This window comes from Zingiber officinale, chromosome 5A (assembly GCF_018446385.1).
Source record: "Zingiber officinale cultivar Zhangliang chromosome 5A, Zo_v1.1, whole genome shotgun sequence".
Lineage (NCBI taxonomy): Eukaryota > Viridiplantae > Streptophyta > Magnoliopsida > Zingiberales > Zingiberaceae > Zingiber > Zingiber officinale.
In genome coordinates, this window is record NC_055994.1 from 25,644,110 (window position 1) to 25,661,634 (window position 17,525).

Here is a 17,525-nt window from a genome sequence, read left to right on the forward strand (position 1 = left end):
GGGTGCTCCTGCCACAGGCGCACTCACGGTCGCAAGGTTGCTCTGATACCATCTGTAATGCCCCGGCCCGGGCGGGCCCCACCTGGACCGAACTGGGAACGCTACCCATAATTGTCCATCGGGTTGACGACTAGCTCCACAGACCACCGGAGGTCCTTTCAGCGTGCTTTGTCCTCACTCGCACGCACCCTGGAAAACTTCCCAGGAGGTCACCCATCCTCAGATTTCTCCAAGCCAAGCACGCTTAACTTTGGAGTTCTTTGAGTTTGGGCTTCCGAAAAGGAAAGTGCACCTTGGTGATATGGATAGTACCATCTAACCTTTTAAGTCATACTTAATCAGAATCTCAGAACCGGGGTATTACAATCACCCCCACTTAAAGACACAACGTCCTCGTTGTGTAACCACAAATCACACCACAAACAAATCCCAGAATCTCCCTCGCTAGGTGGTGCCCTGGGTGCTCCTACCACAGGCGCACTCACGGTTGCAAGGTCGCTCTGATACCATCTGTAACGCCCCGACCCGGGCGGGTCCCCCCCGGACCGAACTAGGAACGACACCAGAATTACCTATCGGTTTGATGACTAGCTCCACAGACCACCAGAGGTCCTTTCAACGTGTTTTTGTCCTCACTCGCACGCACCCTGGAAAACTTCCCAGGAGGTCACCCATCCTCAGATTTCTCCAAGCCAAGCACGCTTAACTTTGGAGTTCTTAAGTTTGAGCTTCCGAAAAGGAAGGTGCACCTTGGTGATATGGATAGTACCATCTAACCTTTTAAGTCATACTTAATCAGAATCTCAGAACCGGGGTATTACAAGCCAAGAATAAAGGCCAAGTGACACCTAAGGGCAAGGAGAAGCCTAAGGAGATCGTTCCCACAACAAAGAAGAGCAAGGAGTATATAGTGTATTTCTTGTGTAATCAAAAGGGACATTACTGGAGCCAATGTCCTGAGGGGAAGAAATCAATCAAGCCTAAGGGAGGAAGCACAAGTAAAGGGGGAGCTTCCAAGGTAAAACCCAAGGTATCATTTATTGAGTGTATCCCTTTAAATCATCGTAAAAAGTATGCTAGTTCAAATTTATATCACTTTAATGCTAAGACTACGACACCTAGGGTTAGGAAGGTAGATAACCATTTAGGAAATAACTTTAAGGATTTCAGTTATAGGACTAAAAATAAAAATGCTCATAGGAATCAAGAAAAATCAAAATCTATAGATTTATGGAAAGAAAATCAAGTCTTGAGGTCAAGGCTTGATAAATTAGAGAAGTCCCTAAAAAGGATGGAAAATATCCTTAAGGGGCAAAATGAGCACAACCTGGGCTAGGAACACAAAAGTCATCCAATAGTTATAGGGGTTTGGGATACAAACCTAAAACCAAGAAGGATGTGTCTTCTTACCATAGGGTTCCATATAACTATAGAACCAACTCTAGGTCTAGGGGCAAAGTCAAGGATATAAGGGAAGTTATCCCTAGGAGTATCTTTGCAACGACCAATGTGACTAAGACTTCTAAGAAGTCTAAGAAAGTCACTAAGAATGTCACAAGGGAAGCGATCCTTAGAGTGGACTTAGAGAAGGTGACCAAGGCTTCTTAGAAGCCTAACAAGGTCATTAGGAAGGTATCTAGGGAGGTTATCCATAGTGAGTACCTAGAGCATCCAAGAAGCACCAATAGGTTTTGGCTTCCTAGAAGCATTTTCTCTACCCCTTAGATGGCTTAGAGAGTGTTAACTCTAATTGGAAGGGTAGTTAACCCAACTTTGATGAAATTGATACTCGGAGAGCATTTTCAAGGTTAGTATTAACCTTTGAAAATGAAGTGGATTATCATTTACTTTTTGGAAGAGTAAAGTGTGCCAAAATTTGAGGAATTTAATTTAATTTTCATTGGCACAAAAAGGAAAGAACAAAAGAAATGTCAAGTTGGATTTTAACATTCTCTTGGGAAAAAGTGGACAATCTAGGAGTTAATTTTAAATTAGCTAAGGTTTAAAGATACTTAGATAGGTAATCTAGGTATATTTTATTTATGCAAATTTGCCATGATTGTTTGCCCATCATATGCCATGGCATTATATTTTGCATCTATGCTTTATTATGAAAAATACAAAAATATCATATCATGTCATACATACATCATGTAGTTATAATAAATATTCTTTTGAAAATTATTCATCTTGATGTATACCATAAATCATCACGCATTAGTTTAATTTTCTTACAATTAAGGACTAATAGCATTCACTAACAAGTAACATCCTAGGTAGATGTTCATAATTCAAAATGCCTAGATAGATATGCACGATCCCTAGTTTAGGGCAAAACTAAACTTTACATTTCACAAAGAACTATAAGGTGACTTGTATGTATTTTAGTACACACTAGATACAAGTGAGATGTTAGGATGATGAACAAAACTCGAGATATTGATTTAGTACATTCTTTGAGTTTTAAGTTCATCAAAACACATAGTTACGTGTTTTCCAATCATTGGGAAAGCTAATGTACAAGTCATGTGCATTGAGCCCAAAGAACATTGTTGGATATTGGTTTTGAAAATGATTTTAAATATACTTTGGAAAACCATGGTGAAGACTATCTTTTGATAGTAATTATCATTGAAAAGTTAGACACAAACTAGAAGAGAATATTGAAGTTTTTACAAGTTTTCAAGTATGTATCAATCTTTGAAAATAGAAAGTATTTTCATAGAAACCTATTTTTCCATGATAGTATATACCCTAATTAAGTAATGTCTACATGAGTTTTCATGATTTTTAAATCTTTTAGGACATTTCTGAATTTTGCTGAAATTCACTTTCAGGAAATCAGAGCTTTAATCGATCACCCGATCAATTGGAGTGTCTCAATCGATCGGGCAATCGATTGATATAGGGTTTCACGCGAGCAGAAGCTCACTGAATCGATTAGCTGATCAATTCACTCCAGCCTGGATTGATCAATGGATTGATTCACGTAGTTTTTCTGTGAGCAGAAGCTCGCAGAATCTATCATGCGATCGATTGAAATGGTTTCAATCGATTGAGACCCAACCCCAATCGATTGAAAATGCTAATTTTGGTTGGGAAAGTCTGATTTCAGTATTTTAAACCATTTTTAGTATAGGTAATCATTTCTAACCCCTTAAAACACATTTATATACATTTAGGGAGAGTTTTCATGATGAAAACAAGGATGGATTGGTTAAGGGAGACTAGAAGTTTAGGTTGAGGTTTAGTTCCAATATTGAATTTTTGAATCACAAAACTTCTAAATTTGGGTTTCCTAAAGATTTAGGGATTCCAAGTCATTGTTGGTGCAATGCCAGAGGTTACGAGCATGTCTTAAGGGGGAGTTACTCTTTAAGGACATGAAAATTGATTTTTCATAAACCTTGGAAGGTAGTTAACCTTCCTTAGTGTAAATGCTCAAGATTGAGCATTTGAATACAATGGAGAGTGGATATCTTCATTGTTTGGTTGTGTATGCTCAAGGATGAGCATTCGATACAAATGATGGGCATGAGACCTTCATTTGGATTGCTGGATTGGTTAATGCTCATGGGTGAGCATTGAATATGATGAAGGGTATGGGACCTTCATTATGGTGTTGTGAACAACGAGTGAAGTTGTGAACAACAGTGAGTAACTCTTCAAGGGAAGAGTTTTTTTTTATGTGTACCAATAGGGGAGAATGTAGGGTTTAAATTAGGTCTCCATTACCTAAACAGGGAGTTTGCCCTCTAGGAAAGGGGGAGAATGAAGAAAACCCTCATTCATGCCTTAGCATGAAAGGAAGTTGAGGCTATGGGATTAGCCTAACTTAAAGGTATTGTCAAACATTAAAAATGAGGAGATTGTTGGTGCAATATTCCTAGGTCAAGGTTGACCTAGTTGACTAAGCTTAAGTTGGCTCAAGATTGAGTCTTGATGTTTGGATCTCAATGTTTGACAATACATGGGATTGTAGATGCAATCGTCCATTTGGAGAGATTATTGATACAATTCCCCTCTGGTCAAGGTTAACCAGTTAGATGTGAAGAAGAGTCAAGTAGGTCAGAGGGTTGATCGGATACTTGACTGGGAAAATCCTGATTGGAGGTTAGGCAGTTGAAAGTCCTGGTGAGTAAAACCAGGTAGTTGGGAAATCCTGGTGAGTGAAGGCAGGTGAAAGACCTAGTGATTAAAGTTAGCCAGTTAAAAAATCCTAGTGAGTGAAACTAGATGAAAGTTCTGGTGAGTGAAGCCAGATAGGTGAAAGTCCCGGTGAGTGAAGCTGGGTAGTAGGAAAATCCTGGTGAGTGAAGCCAGGTGAAAACCCTAGTGAGTGAAGCTAGGTGAAAGTCCTGGTGAGTGAAGCCAGACAGATGGGAAGTCCTAGTGAGTGAAGCTATGTAGATGGAATGACCTGGTGAGTGAACCTAGACACGTAGAAATCCAGGGGGGTCAAGATTGACCGGACACCTGGTATTGAGAAGTCCAAGTAGGTCAAAAGGTTGACCGGATACTTGGCACAAGGAAATCTAGATGGGTCAAGGGTGACCAGACATCTGGTGGAAGGAAGTCAGACAGGTGAAAGTCCCGGTGAGTGGAGTTGGGCAGTGGGAAAATCCTAGTGAGTGAAGTCAGGTGAAAACCCTAGTGAGTGAAGCTATGTGAAAGTCCTGGTGAGTGAAGCCAGACAAATGGGAAGTCCTAGTGAGTGAAGCTAGACAGATGGAATGACCCGGTGAGTGAAGCTAGACACATAGAAATCCAGGGGGGTCAAGATTGACCGGACACCTGGTATTGAGAAATCCAAGTAGGTCAAAAGGTTCACCGGATAATTGGCACAAGGAAATCTAGATGGGTCAAGGGTGATCGAACATCTGGTGGAAGGAAGTCCAAGTGGGTCATGGAGGTCCGAACACTTGGCACGAGACGGTAAATCTAAGTGGGTCAAGAAGGACCACACTTGGTGATCAAAAGTCCAATGAGAAGTTGGCAAAGAGAAAGTCCATATGGGTCAAAAGTTAACCAAACACTTAACGGTCATAAGTCCAATTGGGTGTTGGCATGAAACTAGGAAGTTCGGAGGTAGTAAACTTCCGAAGGCCATAACTTTTGACTCGGATATCGGAATAAGGTAATCTTAGATGTGAAATGAAGCTCATTTCAAGCTCTACACATTTGTCTACTTGCCAATCGATTGGCTAATCGATTGGGGGGGGTCAATCGATCAGCCAATCGATTAGTTGACGCGATTTAGTGTAGAAATGGTCTTGATTGATTGGGTAATAGATCACAACTTTCCCAATCGATTGGTCAATCGATTGAGAGAGTTTTTGAGTGAACAATGAGCTTCTAAATCGATTAGTTGTTTGATTGAAACCTCCAATCGATCGGGCAATCGATTGGGGGGCTGGAAATCACACGATAGAGGCTGAATTGATCAGGCAATCAATTCAGGCATTTTCCAGAGAGTACAGAGGTGCTCTGAATTGATCAACCGATTGATTCAAAGCCTCCCCAATTGATTGAGAGTCATTCAATCGATTGGGATCCGATCGTTGCACAGGTTATAGTCGTTGGCGAGTGTCTTCTTCGCAGTCTTCCTCTCCAGCGAGCACAACGACTTGTGTGCGATCTCAGCGAGCGTCTCCACACTTTCACCGCCAATTCTTGAAGGCTCTTTGGGATAAGTGCTAGTGCACTTCCAAGGTTGAAGAGGCAACAACAAGCAATAAGTAAGCAAGAAGAAAGAGTTTTCATTTGAATTCTTATATTTTCCCTCTTGCATGTGTTGTATTTTGTTATGTGAGTTTGTACGAGGCTTCTCTGCCTCCGGCTACGACTGAGAAGGAGTGTTTTTATTAGTGGACAATGTGTCATGTGTGGATCCTTTGATTAGTCACCTCTTCTTGAGGTGGATACCAAGTAAATCCTAAGTGTTAGCATTGCTTGAGTATTTTCTGCTGCATATCATCATCAAAGAAGCAAGCAATGAGCGTGCGACGAGCTATTCACCCCCCCCCCCCCCCCCCTCTAGCACCTTTCGAGCTTAACATAGAGAAGTCCTAGGGGAGGTGCTAATCGGTCTGGAGTCGAGGGAACTATGGAGGGATAGACTATGAGCTTGTTCCCCACCTAGGAAGCATCATTTGAGGGAAAAGGGATAGGATTGTGCATGGGCTATGTGCAGGCTGGTTGCTGGTTTATCATGGTCCAAGAGGGTCCTAAGATGGTTATAAGGGTCTAGTCGAATCATGGTTCAAGTTGGGAAGGAAGTTTTTAAGGTTTAAGTTGAAGTTTTGTGGTAAAAAGTTGAAAACGTAAAGTTTAGGAGTTTATGAGTATGATAAAGGGTAAAATGGGAAAGTTATATTTGAGGGAAAAAAATAGAAGTCCTAGCAGTGTCCTAAGTAACCATAATAAATGCTTGAACAATTATATGAAAAGTTTAATAAGTTTCGAGGCTTTATGCTAAATGTATGAAATTTTTGGATGCATGCTTATTTCATGAAAATGATAAAAAGGACATTTATTTTTTAAAAGAAAAGGAAAGGAAAAGTATTTTTGAGGAATGTGATTTGACTATGACAAAGAGGATGTGTGAGGAATTTGTCAAAAATATGGATGGTGAACATACAAATGATTGATGGGAAAATCACGAGGGAAAAGGTCCCAGAGGAACCCCATTTATGGAAAAAGGCTCTAGAGGGACCCCAACATCAGATTTTCATATTTGTGCCAAAGGGATGCGATGAAGAACTGGTCATTAAACTCTGCCACCTGGTACTGTAACGACCCAATTTTCCCTATTTCAAGTTCTAAAAGTCCATAAAAATATTTGGAAATACTTTTAAAATATTCTAGAGATTTTTAGGAATTTTTAGAGTATTTTTACGTAATTTTTTGGAGGTCGTTTAGTAGGGTTACAAAAACAAAGAAGTTTTAAAAAAAAATGTTGAAGGTGAGATTCGAACCCACGATCTCGGGTCGGACTGACCCAAGCAAAACCGGCCCAACCAACTGAGCTACACGGTTTTTGTTAATCATATATGGAGCGATATATATTTAACTAGTAGTTAGGAACAGTAAAATAAATTGGAAATAAAAGGGGCGCGGCTGAGAATCGAAGCCCAGACCTGTGGCTTCGAGCAAAACTCAACGGACCAACTGCGCCAGCGGTCTTTGCTGATCAGATATGCAGCGACAAGTATATAAGGTAAAGTTAGAAACGAAAATAACCTAAAGTATAAGATTTAAATCTTATTTCGAAAACCAAAAATTTTCTCTCATAATTCCCGATCCTTCACGCGCGACGGCGTTCCTGTGCTCGGGTAGAAACAACGCCGAGCCTAGGGCATCGATTTCAACGACCGGTCGAGCATCTTTTTGTGAGATCTTCACACGGTGGTGGTCACCTCGTCGAGGAGAGTACACGGGTGTCAAGGGCTCGCCGAAACAGCCACACCTCCGAAGCCCTAGAGGTCGTCTCCGTCGGTTGTAAGTGCAAGAACAAGGGGTGAGTTGCTTCTCACCTGCAGTAGGAGTGGTTCCGAGCTTCGATTTGTTTTCATGGTTTTCGGATTTTTGGTTGTAGAGAAACATGATGTTAGGGATCTTGGGATAGATTTAAGATTTTGCTTGCTCTGTTACTAATCTGTTGAAGCATGTTTAGAGTTTAGAACAACTTTTTCTTTAACTTCATATTTGCAAGCAAGAACAATTTTGTATAGGGCTGATAACAGTCATAGCCGATTACCTCAAGCCAAAGTGTGCAGTTCCAGTACCTTTTAGTTACTGCCGTGCATGAATAGCCCTCATCTTAAGCCTACTGTTTAGATCTTGGGCAGCATTTTAGTTTTGATTTCTTCTTGTTGTTTTAATGAACATGAACAACCCTTATATTTAGCATTTCAGTTTGCTTGGATTTCCTTACTAGCTTGTCAAGCAGAGAACAGAATTGTTTCCATATTCTAATCATAACCATGTGCTTAGTTGAAAATTAGTATTCCAGGAAATACCCTAGATTATTTAGATGATAAGCTCATAGTATGCAAATTTTAGTGCTTTATTATTAGATATACATGAGCAGATTTTCTAGATTCCATTGCATGCCTGGTAGTTGAATTTGTTTTACTTTCACAGCATGCTTAAGTCCTCATTACTACTTGCTTAGTTGGGATATTTCACAGTTTGATCTTCTATAGCATTTCTAAGAATTTCTTAAATTGCATGCTTAGCTTTACTTTCACAGCAGGTTTAAGATGATTTATTTCCCTTTGCCATTAGATGTGCACGGTGATACTTTCTAGTCTCTTTTGCTATTAGAATATCTTGAGCATGCAATTATTAGTTTCTTTGCTATCACATAAGCATGAGTTTCTGTCTTTAAGAACTATAAGCTAGAAAGACTAAGGTCTAGACTTGATTTCAATTCCAGAAGATTGAATATCAAAAGCGCACACAAGGTCCATTGGGTGGGCTCCTAGATCGCCCCTAGGCACAAGATCGCCTAGAATTACCTTAGTAGTTTCAGGATTAGCTACCTCGACTCTTATTAAGGATGCACGTAAATTGGTACTATGCCGAGCCCAAAAGAAGTTTATTATTATTTTGAAGTATTAAAGTATGAGTTTTGAAACAAATGAAACAAGTTTCAAATATGTTTAGAATTAGAAAGTTTAGTTTCTTGTTGTTTGAAGCATTCAGTAGTAGTTTTATTTGTTTCTTGCTATTAGATTATTCAGCATGTTTAGTTTTATTTGCTTTCAGCATGCTGTTATAGTTTTATTCTTATGAGCATGTTTAGTTTTACATGTTTAGTAGTTTTACATGTTTAGTAGTTTTACATGTTTGGTAGCTTTACATGTTTAGTAGCTTTACATGTCTAGTAGTTTTACATGTTTAGTAGTTTTACATGTTTAGTAGTTTTACATGTTTGGTAGTTTTACATGTTTAGTAGCTTTACATGTTTAGTATGCTTCTCTTATTGGTTTATGAGCATATTTAGCTATACAATGATTAACATTTCAGTTAGCATGATTTCCTTTGCTATTTATAAGCATGAGTAATTTTATATGTTAGCATTCAGTTTTAGCATGTTTTTATTTATATACATGCATATCGAGTTTTTGTGAGTAGATAGCGCTCACTAAGCTTTATGCTTATAGACTGCATTTCCTCCTACTGCAGATAAAGGGAAAGAAAAGATACAGTGAAGGAAGGCGACAAGGAGATGCAAGAGGAGTGTGTGATGTGTGGACTATGGAGGTCCTTGGGACTTAGCTAAGGAATTCATTTAGTTTAAGAATGTGATTAGTTTGATTTCTTATTAAGTTGATAAGGAAAGGATGTAGTAAGAAGTTATGTTTTCGGTTTTTCATTATCTGCATGATTTGAATTATTAAACTGCGTGGTTGTGGTTAGTTTTCATTTCTTATTAAACTGCGTGGTTGATTGAAATATATTTCCAGCCGCCTGTGGCTGAGTATATTATGCTTGTATTATGGAAAATGATCACCGGTACAGGGGAGACTCTGCCGAAATTTTTCGATAGGGTTTTCCTAGAGATTTTTAATAAACTGGTTAAGTAGAGTTAGTAGATAAGTAACGGTCACTCTTAGAGAGTAGTAGTAGTAGTAAGAAGGGTGGTCGTTACAGGTACCATAGTTTTTTTATAGATTGATTAATCAAACAGAGAATAAAGGAGTCACTTTCAATGAACAAACTTCACCTAAAATGTTTATGATTAATGATGAGGAAAAAGTTATATCATACTTAAAGTATTTTAAAGATTTTTATGAATATAAATGCAAATGATTTTAAAATTAAATGTATTTTTCTTAAAATTATTTTTAAATGTATGTGAATGTATATTTATGTATTAGTTATCATGGTTTGAATGTGCTAAGTCATTAGACTCACTAGGTTTGAATGGTTGCAGTTGAGGATGAGATTGAGGTAGGAGACTCTGACTCTTGATTTGATCGGGTTGGGACTCCCTAAGATCTTACATTTCCACATAAAACTATGATTAATGATTTTATGAGAAGTTTCATGAGAGAATTAAATACTTTTTAAGTTAAATGTTGGGTTTTTTTTACTAGTTGGTTTTGAATAATTTTGGATAATATGGATTAGACTGATTTTAGATGGATGATAAATTTAGATTTTTATTGTAGTTGGGATTTATTTTAAGAATGATAGTAAATTATCTTTTAAATATTATATTATATATATAGTATTTCTCATCTATATTTTTTCTTCTTAAAAATAATTTAAGTAAAGTGGAAGTTAAGGTCATTTCAGTTGGTATCAGAGTAAGAATCTTGTAAGGGTTATGTTTACTACCTGTTCTGGAAAGCTCAAGGAATCAATTCTCAAGTTTGTAAGTTTGCTTTTATGAATGTTAAGTTAAATGATTAAATGTTTTATTGTTATTTTTGAGGTTTTTGAAAGTTATGTTATATTGAATGATTTACATTTTGATTAATGTCGTCCATGATTTATTCTTTTTTTTATTAGCAAAGTGATCTTTTTCTTAAAATAAGCATAAATAAGAAAATATAAAAAAATAATTGATTATTATTGAATTATCAAATCATTAGAACTACTAAAAAAAATAAATAGATAGATAAAAATTCCCTTAAATTATAATTTTAGTTAAACCATGTCATAACTTAAAAATAGTTTTTTTTTATATAAATAGTCACTAAGTTCATTAAAATTTTACTTAAAGTCTAATGTTAGTTATTATATCATTAAATTTATAATAGTTCTTAAATGTTTATTTTAAACCATTAAGGGTCGATTTTCTTGGATCAATAAGTAGGAGAAAGGAATTGGAAGTAACTAGTCATATTACATTAATCAGGTGCAATGTTTTGACAGATTCCCTCAAGCCTAGTGTTTATCATTCCATTAATGTGGTTGCTACAATAGGGCTACATGCCATTGATCCTTAGTTGTTTTAATGGAATTAGGTATAGGGGATAATGAAGATGAAATTCCAAATGTTAGCAGACAATTTGCAAAAGCAAAGAAATAGTAAGACCTTTACATACTGAATTTATTATTGAACAAGATAAGCTTAGATGTAACAAGAGTAATAGCTTTGTACTATGTTTTTATACTAACCTGGCCAAAACAATTTTATTCTTGCTCTTAAACATATTAAGTTATCCCCAAGAAGAGCACAATATTGATGTAAACTGTGAAGAGTTTGCTCGATTTATATTGATATACCTATAGTTTGTAAATGACCATCATCATGGTCTAAAAGATCCTTCTTAGAGCATTTTTGAAATGTCATAGAATTCTTGAGGATGCTTCTCTATGATCATGATATGAAGCTTCAAGAATTCACTAATCAGACATACAATAAATAAAATGTTAAGCCCTGTGAAGGTAAGGCTATTTAGCATCTAACTATTCTCTTATATTTATTTGGACCTGATAATAACTCTTTTTATCCTGATATCAATATATGACATTTAAATCTATGGGAATATCAACTAGCTTTATTCTTCACATACCATCCTCCTTGAGTAAGTCAAGTATATACTTCCATTAAGATATTGAGAAACATAGATCTTTCCCTCCTAATTGAACAATCTTTTTGTTATGAAAGTGTGGTAGATTGCCAAGATCTTTAAATTTGATAATGAAGGTATGCTTTTGGTGTTGTGATTCTTAGAGAATCATCACTAGCAACGATGATATCATCCAAATCGATAATAAAAAAGGACATGTGCCATGGCATGATAGGTATAATAAAATATTAAGATTTTTTTGATACACTTTTAAACAACCCAAACTGAAGAACAAAGCTGAGTTTATTACATCCTAAGGAGTCATTTCTTTAGATTACACATGAAAACTATCTTTCCTGAGTAACAAATTGAGATATTTGTTGGATATATAATCTTCATATATATAAGTGCCCCATGGTACTTTTGATGTGGTCAACCAAGTCAAGTTATGTCCTGTTGTGGTTTGATCCTTATGTCTAAGTGTGTGGAGCTTAGGAGCACAGAAGTCAAGCAAAAGATGTAACTAGCCAAAAGGACGACACGAGAGAGAGTCGACAGGCTCGGTGTGCCCGAGGGACGAGGTGTTGCGGAAAAGTACGCTGGCGGACGAGAAGGAGGCGTGCAACGTTTTAGAGGGACGAGAAGCCGAAGCGGAAAGTTGCTCAAGAAGGCCGAAAAATAGGTTCAGATAAGCCCTATTCCGGAGGTTGACTTCGGTCTGGGCGCTCAGATCACCTGGGCGCCCCTAGGTGCCTCACCCAGCGGGGATCGAATTGACACCATCCGAGCGCCCGAAACCCTTTCGGGCATCCAGATTGAAAAGTTTATCAAAACATGATGTGGCACGATCCATTGCAAAGTGGATAAAATTCTATCCACATTCAGACACCTAGAATCCTTCCAGGCGCTCCGATCAGGACTATAAATACAGCCCTGATCCCAGAAGCTAAACTGTAACGACCCATTTTCCCTATTTAGAGTTCCAAATGTCCATAAAAATATTTAAAAATGCTTTAAAAATATTCTAGAGATTTTTAGAAATTTTTAGAGTATTTTTGCACAATTTTTGGAAGTCGTTTGATATTTTTATTAAACGAAAGAAGTTTAGCTCAAAAAAAAAAAAAATTGTGCAAGCCAAGGTTTGAACCCATGACTCGACCCGAGCCGAACCTCAGCCGGACCCAGCCAACCAACTGGGCTGCGGTTATTTCATGAAAAGATGGGAACCGAAATGTAATTAAGATATAGTAAAGGACAGAGATAAGCCTAGGTATTAAAGGATAAGTTAAGGAGAGGAAATTTCACCCGAACCCTAACATCTTTTCCTCTTCTCCTCACGCGTGCGTCGGCGCTTTTGGGCTCGGGCGGAAACGCAGCAAGTTAGGTTTTGGTCTCCGGCGCCGGCGAAGCCCTTTTTCTGGCTGGCCTTCGACCGTGGGTGGTCATCCCGACGAGGGGATCTCGGAAGCACCAAGGAGCCGCCGAGTTTCAAGCTCCACCCGGAACCCTAGCCGCCTCTCCCCTTCGGTTGTAAGTCCAAGAACCCTCGGTAAGTACTACTCACCTGCGGTAGGAGTTGCTCCGAGCTTCGATTTGATTTCCTTGCTTCCGGATTTTGCTGTGCCGAGTGGATTTATATGCTAGGGCTTATACTTCTATGCTCCGATTATCTAGCCTAATTGCTAAGGTTGGTTTGAGTTGTACAGGGTGCTTGCTAGGACCTGTTGATTTCGGTATATGCTGTAGGTTGTTTTTTTTCTGTTCGGATTTCTTCCTATGGTTTCCGGATCATGCTTTACAGAATAGGGATTCGACCTTCTTGTTCTGTTTCGGATTTAGCCATGTAGTGCTATTTTGATGCTAGGGTTTGGCTTCATTCTGTCCTTCAATTACTACTTAGTTATCTTACCATGTAGTGCTATTTAATTAGATTCTCCATTGATGAAACGTTTAAGGACAGCCTTGAGGTTTGCTATGTAATAGAATCGGTATAGTGCTGTTCGTTCCTTTAGATAGGCGGTTTTAAATCCTTGTGGCCGAGTAAATAGCAATGAACAGCTAGGGATGCTTGTTGGATAAGTGTAATTGCTTAGTTTCAGTTTGGTTTGAAGCATGCTTAAAGGTTTCCCTTACTCTATAACAACTTAAGCTGTGAATAAGTTTGTATAGGTCTTTTTGTGCTTTGCATTGGGCAAGAACAACCCTATAATCAGCATTCCTGTTAGACCCTTCTTTTGTGCTAGGTAGTGGGCACGAACAACCCTAGACCCAGGAACATAGTGTTAGCTTTCTTGCTATTTAATAAACATGATCAGTTCTGTTTAGTAGCACTGAGAATTTAGTTTTTCTTGCTATTAGAATATCATGAGCAGAATTTAACGCAGAATTTTAGTATAGTTAGATCTCTTTGTATGCAGAATTTTGCATTGTAGCTTAGTTCATCCTTGCTAATTCCATGCACATGAAGAAAGGTTGTTGAGTATTGCTCTTAATTGCTAACTATGGGTTAGAATGCTCTTGGAAAAGAAATTCTGAATTTTCTAGCATTAATACAAGTATGATCAGCATTTGAATAGCAAGAACAACCCTTACCTAGTTAGAATGGATTAGCATTTTCCTTCCTACTCAAAGGGCAAGAACAACCCTGCATTTAGTTAAAATGGTTTAAGCATTTTATTGAGTATAAGTGCAGATTTTTTTTATTAGTCATATGTGCAGATTTTTATTAGTCATGTATGCAAATTTTCTAGTGTTCATTTGCTATTTTAACAAGCATGAACTGCCATGTATTCTAATGGAAAAATAAGAATCTTATTAAATACTTTTAGAAGTATTAACAAGTAAAAGAAAGAAAAATAAAAGGAAGAGAAAGGCCAAGGCCTTAAGTAGATCTCAAAGTCAAGACTTTAGGGATTCATGGCACACAAGGTGTTTATTAAAATGCCAAGGCATTTAAAGAAGAAGGAATTAAGATTATAAGTATTTTACTTTTAAAAAGAGGCTAGTACCCGACTTCACAAGGTTGTCGTTAAACAAATCCAGGTGTCCAATTCCAAGGTCTTGGCCCTGGTAGACCAAGGTCTGCTCTTTTAGGATTGGTGGCTCGCTACCCCAACCTATTAGGGAACGCGCATAAGATGGTACTATGCCTGGGCCCAAGAAGAAGTTGATTATTATTTTGAAGTATTATAAGTATAAGTTTTTGAACAAGTAAAACGAGTTTTACATAAACCTAAAGTATTAAAGATTAAGTTTAGAACAAATGAAATAAGTTTCATATAGTTCTAAAAATCAGTAAGTTTAGTTCTTTATTCTACCATGTTTATCTAGTAGATGAGTAGTTTTTCATGTTTACCTATTAGATGAGCAGCATGATTAGCTATTAGAATTACAGGAGTAGATTCTTTAGTTTTCCTTTGCTATCAGTTTTACATAAGCAGGTTCCTTTAGTATTATTTCCAGTGTTCAGTTTTATTTCTGTACACCATGAGTAATTTGCTATTAGATGAGTACATGCAGCTTTTCCTTTAGCATTTCAGTTTTCGTATTGTTTTTATGCACTTCGAGTTTTTGTGAGATAGATTAGTACTTACTAAGCGTTTTCGCTTATAGATCTTTTGTTTTTTTTTCCTCCTACCGCAGATAAAGGAAAAGCTAAGATATGAAAGGGAGGCAACAGGGTGGTGGTGGTGATGAAGATGTGTGATGACTAGACTATGGAGAGATCCAGTATTAGCTGACAAAATTGTCAAGACTTTATGTTTAATCCTTTTAGTTTCCTTAAGTGTTATTATGAGTTGAGACTGTATTTAAGTTTATTCCGTACTTTACTTTTATTATTTGTGGAGTGATGTAGTTGGTTGTTTTTGCTAGAGTAGTTGCTTTGGTTATAGTGTGATTTTATTACTGCGTGGTTGTGAAAAAATGTGTTCCAGCCGCCTGTGGCTGCGTATTTATTGTTTGTATTATGGATTTGGTCACCGGTACAGGGGAGATTCTGCCGAAATTTTTCGGTAGGGATTTCTCGTAGTTAACTAGCGTACCGGTTAAGTAGAGTTAATAGATAAGTAACGGTCACTCTTAGAGAGTAGTAGTAGTAGAAAGAAGGGTGGTCGTTACAGTTGGTATCAGAGCAGTGTTCCATTCTCCAGCATCACACACACATCAGCATCATCCTTGCCGTCTTCAAGTAAGAAAGTATTTAAGTTTTCTTTCTTATGCTTTCCTTATTATTTGCAGTATAGAGTATTTGCTTGTATGCGCTTTAGTAAGATAAAAAGTTTGTTTCTCTTTATGCATACATATGTATGTTTAGAAAGGATTATGTTAGAAAGGATAAAGAATATATCAAGTCTTTCTTTTCTTTGCATAATTAGATGTCAAGAAGAGGACGCCCCCGCACCGCTCGTACTGAGGACCAGGCTCAGGAGAACGAAGAGCCCAGAGCAGCTGAACCAAATCTCGCTGAAGTTGTTGCTCAACTCCAGAGACAGGTAGCAGAGCAGCAGCAAGTGATCGTCAATCTGATGGCGAATCAGCAGCCAGTTCCTCCCACTCCTCCAACAATCACTGTGGAGACTCCAGTGGTGACTGAGGTTCCACCAGCCGTCCTGGAAGTCCCCACAGCACCTAGAAGACAAGAAGCATATCTGATACAGTGGCTGAAACTGAAGCCAGAGAGTTTCTCAGGCACGACTGAGCCCTGGGATGCTCAAGCTTGGTTTAAGACACTGGAAAGCACCATGGAACTTCTTGACTGGCCAGAAGTCGAGAAAGTCAAGTGTGCTTCATTTTGCCTATCTAGAGATGCTCGTATGTGGTGGGAGAGAGTTAAAAGTAAGAGAGCAGTTAATCAGATGAGCTGGGCTGAATTTGAAGCAGAGTTTTATGAAGAATTCTTCCGTCAGCGAATCACCAATAAGCATTATGAGGAGTTCATAGAATTCAGACAAGGTGACTTGTCAGTGGAAGAAGCAGTAAAGAAATTCAATAGGCTAGCTCGTCTCTGCCCAGAGCTAGTAAGCACGGAGAAGGAACGAGTCAGACTGATGCTCAGGATGCTGAGGCTAGTGATAGCACTTAATGTGAGTAGTGGAGCTCAACAGCCTCAGACTGGTGAAGAGCTGGTCAGTAGAGCATTAGTTGCTGAGCACTATCTGGACAGCATCAGAGCACAACGAGTGCAGCAAAAGTCAGTCAAGATCGAAGACAAGACAGCTGGGAGTCAGAAACCTCAGGCAAATAAGCAGAACTGGAAAGGCAAGGGTAACAAAAGAAAGCAGTGGAACTCAGGAGGTAACCAGAAAGGAGGACCAGCAAATAAGCAGACCAAGATCCCTCTCTGTCCTAAATGTGGGAGAACACATCCAGGAGCCTGTCTTTTGGGTAAGACTGGATGTTATGCATGTGGGCAGGAAGGACACATGGCTAAAGAATGTCCTAACAAGCTCAAGGCACCTCAGCCACAGCTAATACAATATGGAGGCAAACCTCAGCTACATTATATGCCTGCAACTTTGGAAGGACCTCAGATCAGTCAAGGAAGGTTGGAAGCCCCACCAGTTCCAGCCAGTGCCAGAGTATTCTCCCTCACCAAAGAAGAAGCTGCTAGTGCCTCGACGGTCGTAACAGGTCAAGTAGTTATTTTTCAGCATATAGCTACTGCACTATTTGATACTGGGGTGACCCATTCTTTTGTATCCATACCTTTTGCCAAAGAATTACAGGTACCTACAGAAAACATGAAGTTCTTGACGACCCTACCTTCGGGAAGTCATGGAATCCAAACAGTGGCTTCGGGCTGTACCAGTCAGTGAGCTATGTATAAATCTGGTGGTCCTCGCCATGCGAGATTTCGATATCATTTGGGTATGGATTTCCTCGGCAAGTACAGTGCGACTGCTGCAGAAGGAAAGTGATCTTTAGTCCGAAGGTGAATCATCCTTTGAGTTCACGGGGTGCCAAGGAGGAAGACCCAGTTCCTTTCTCTCTCAC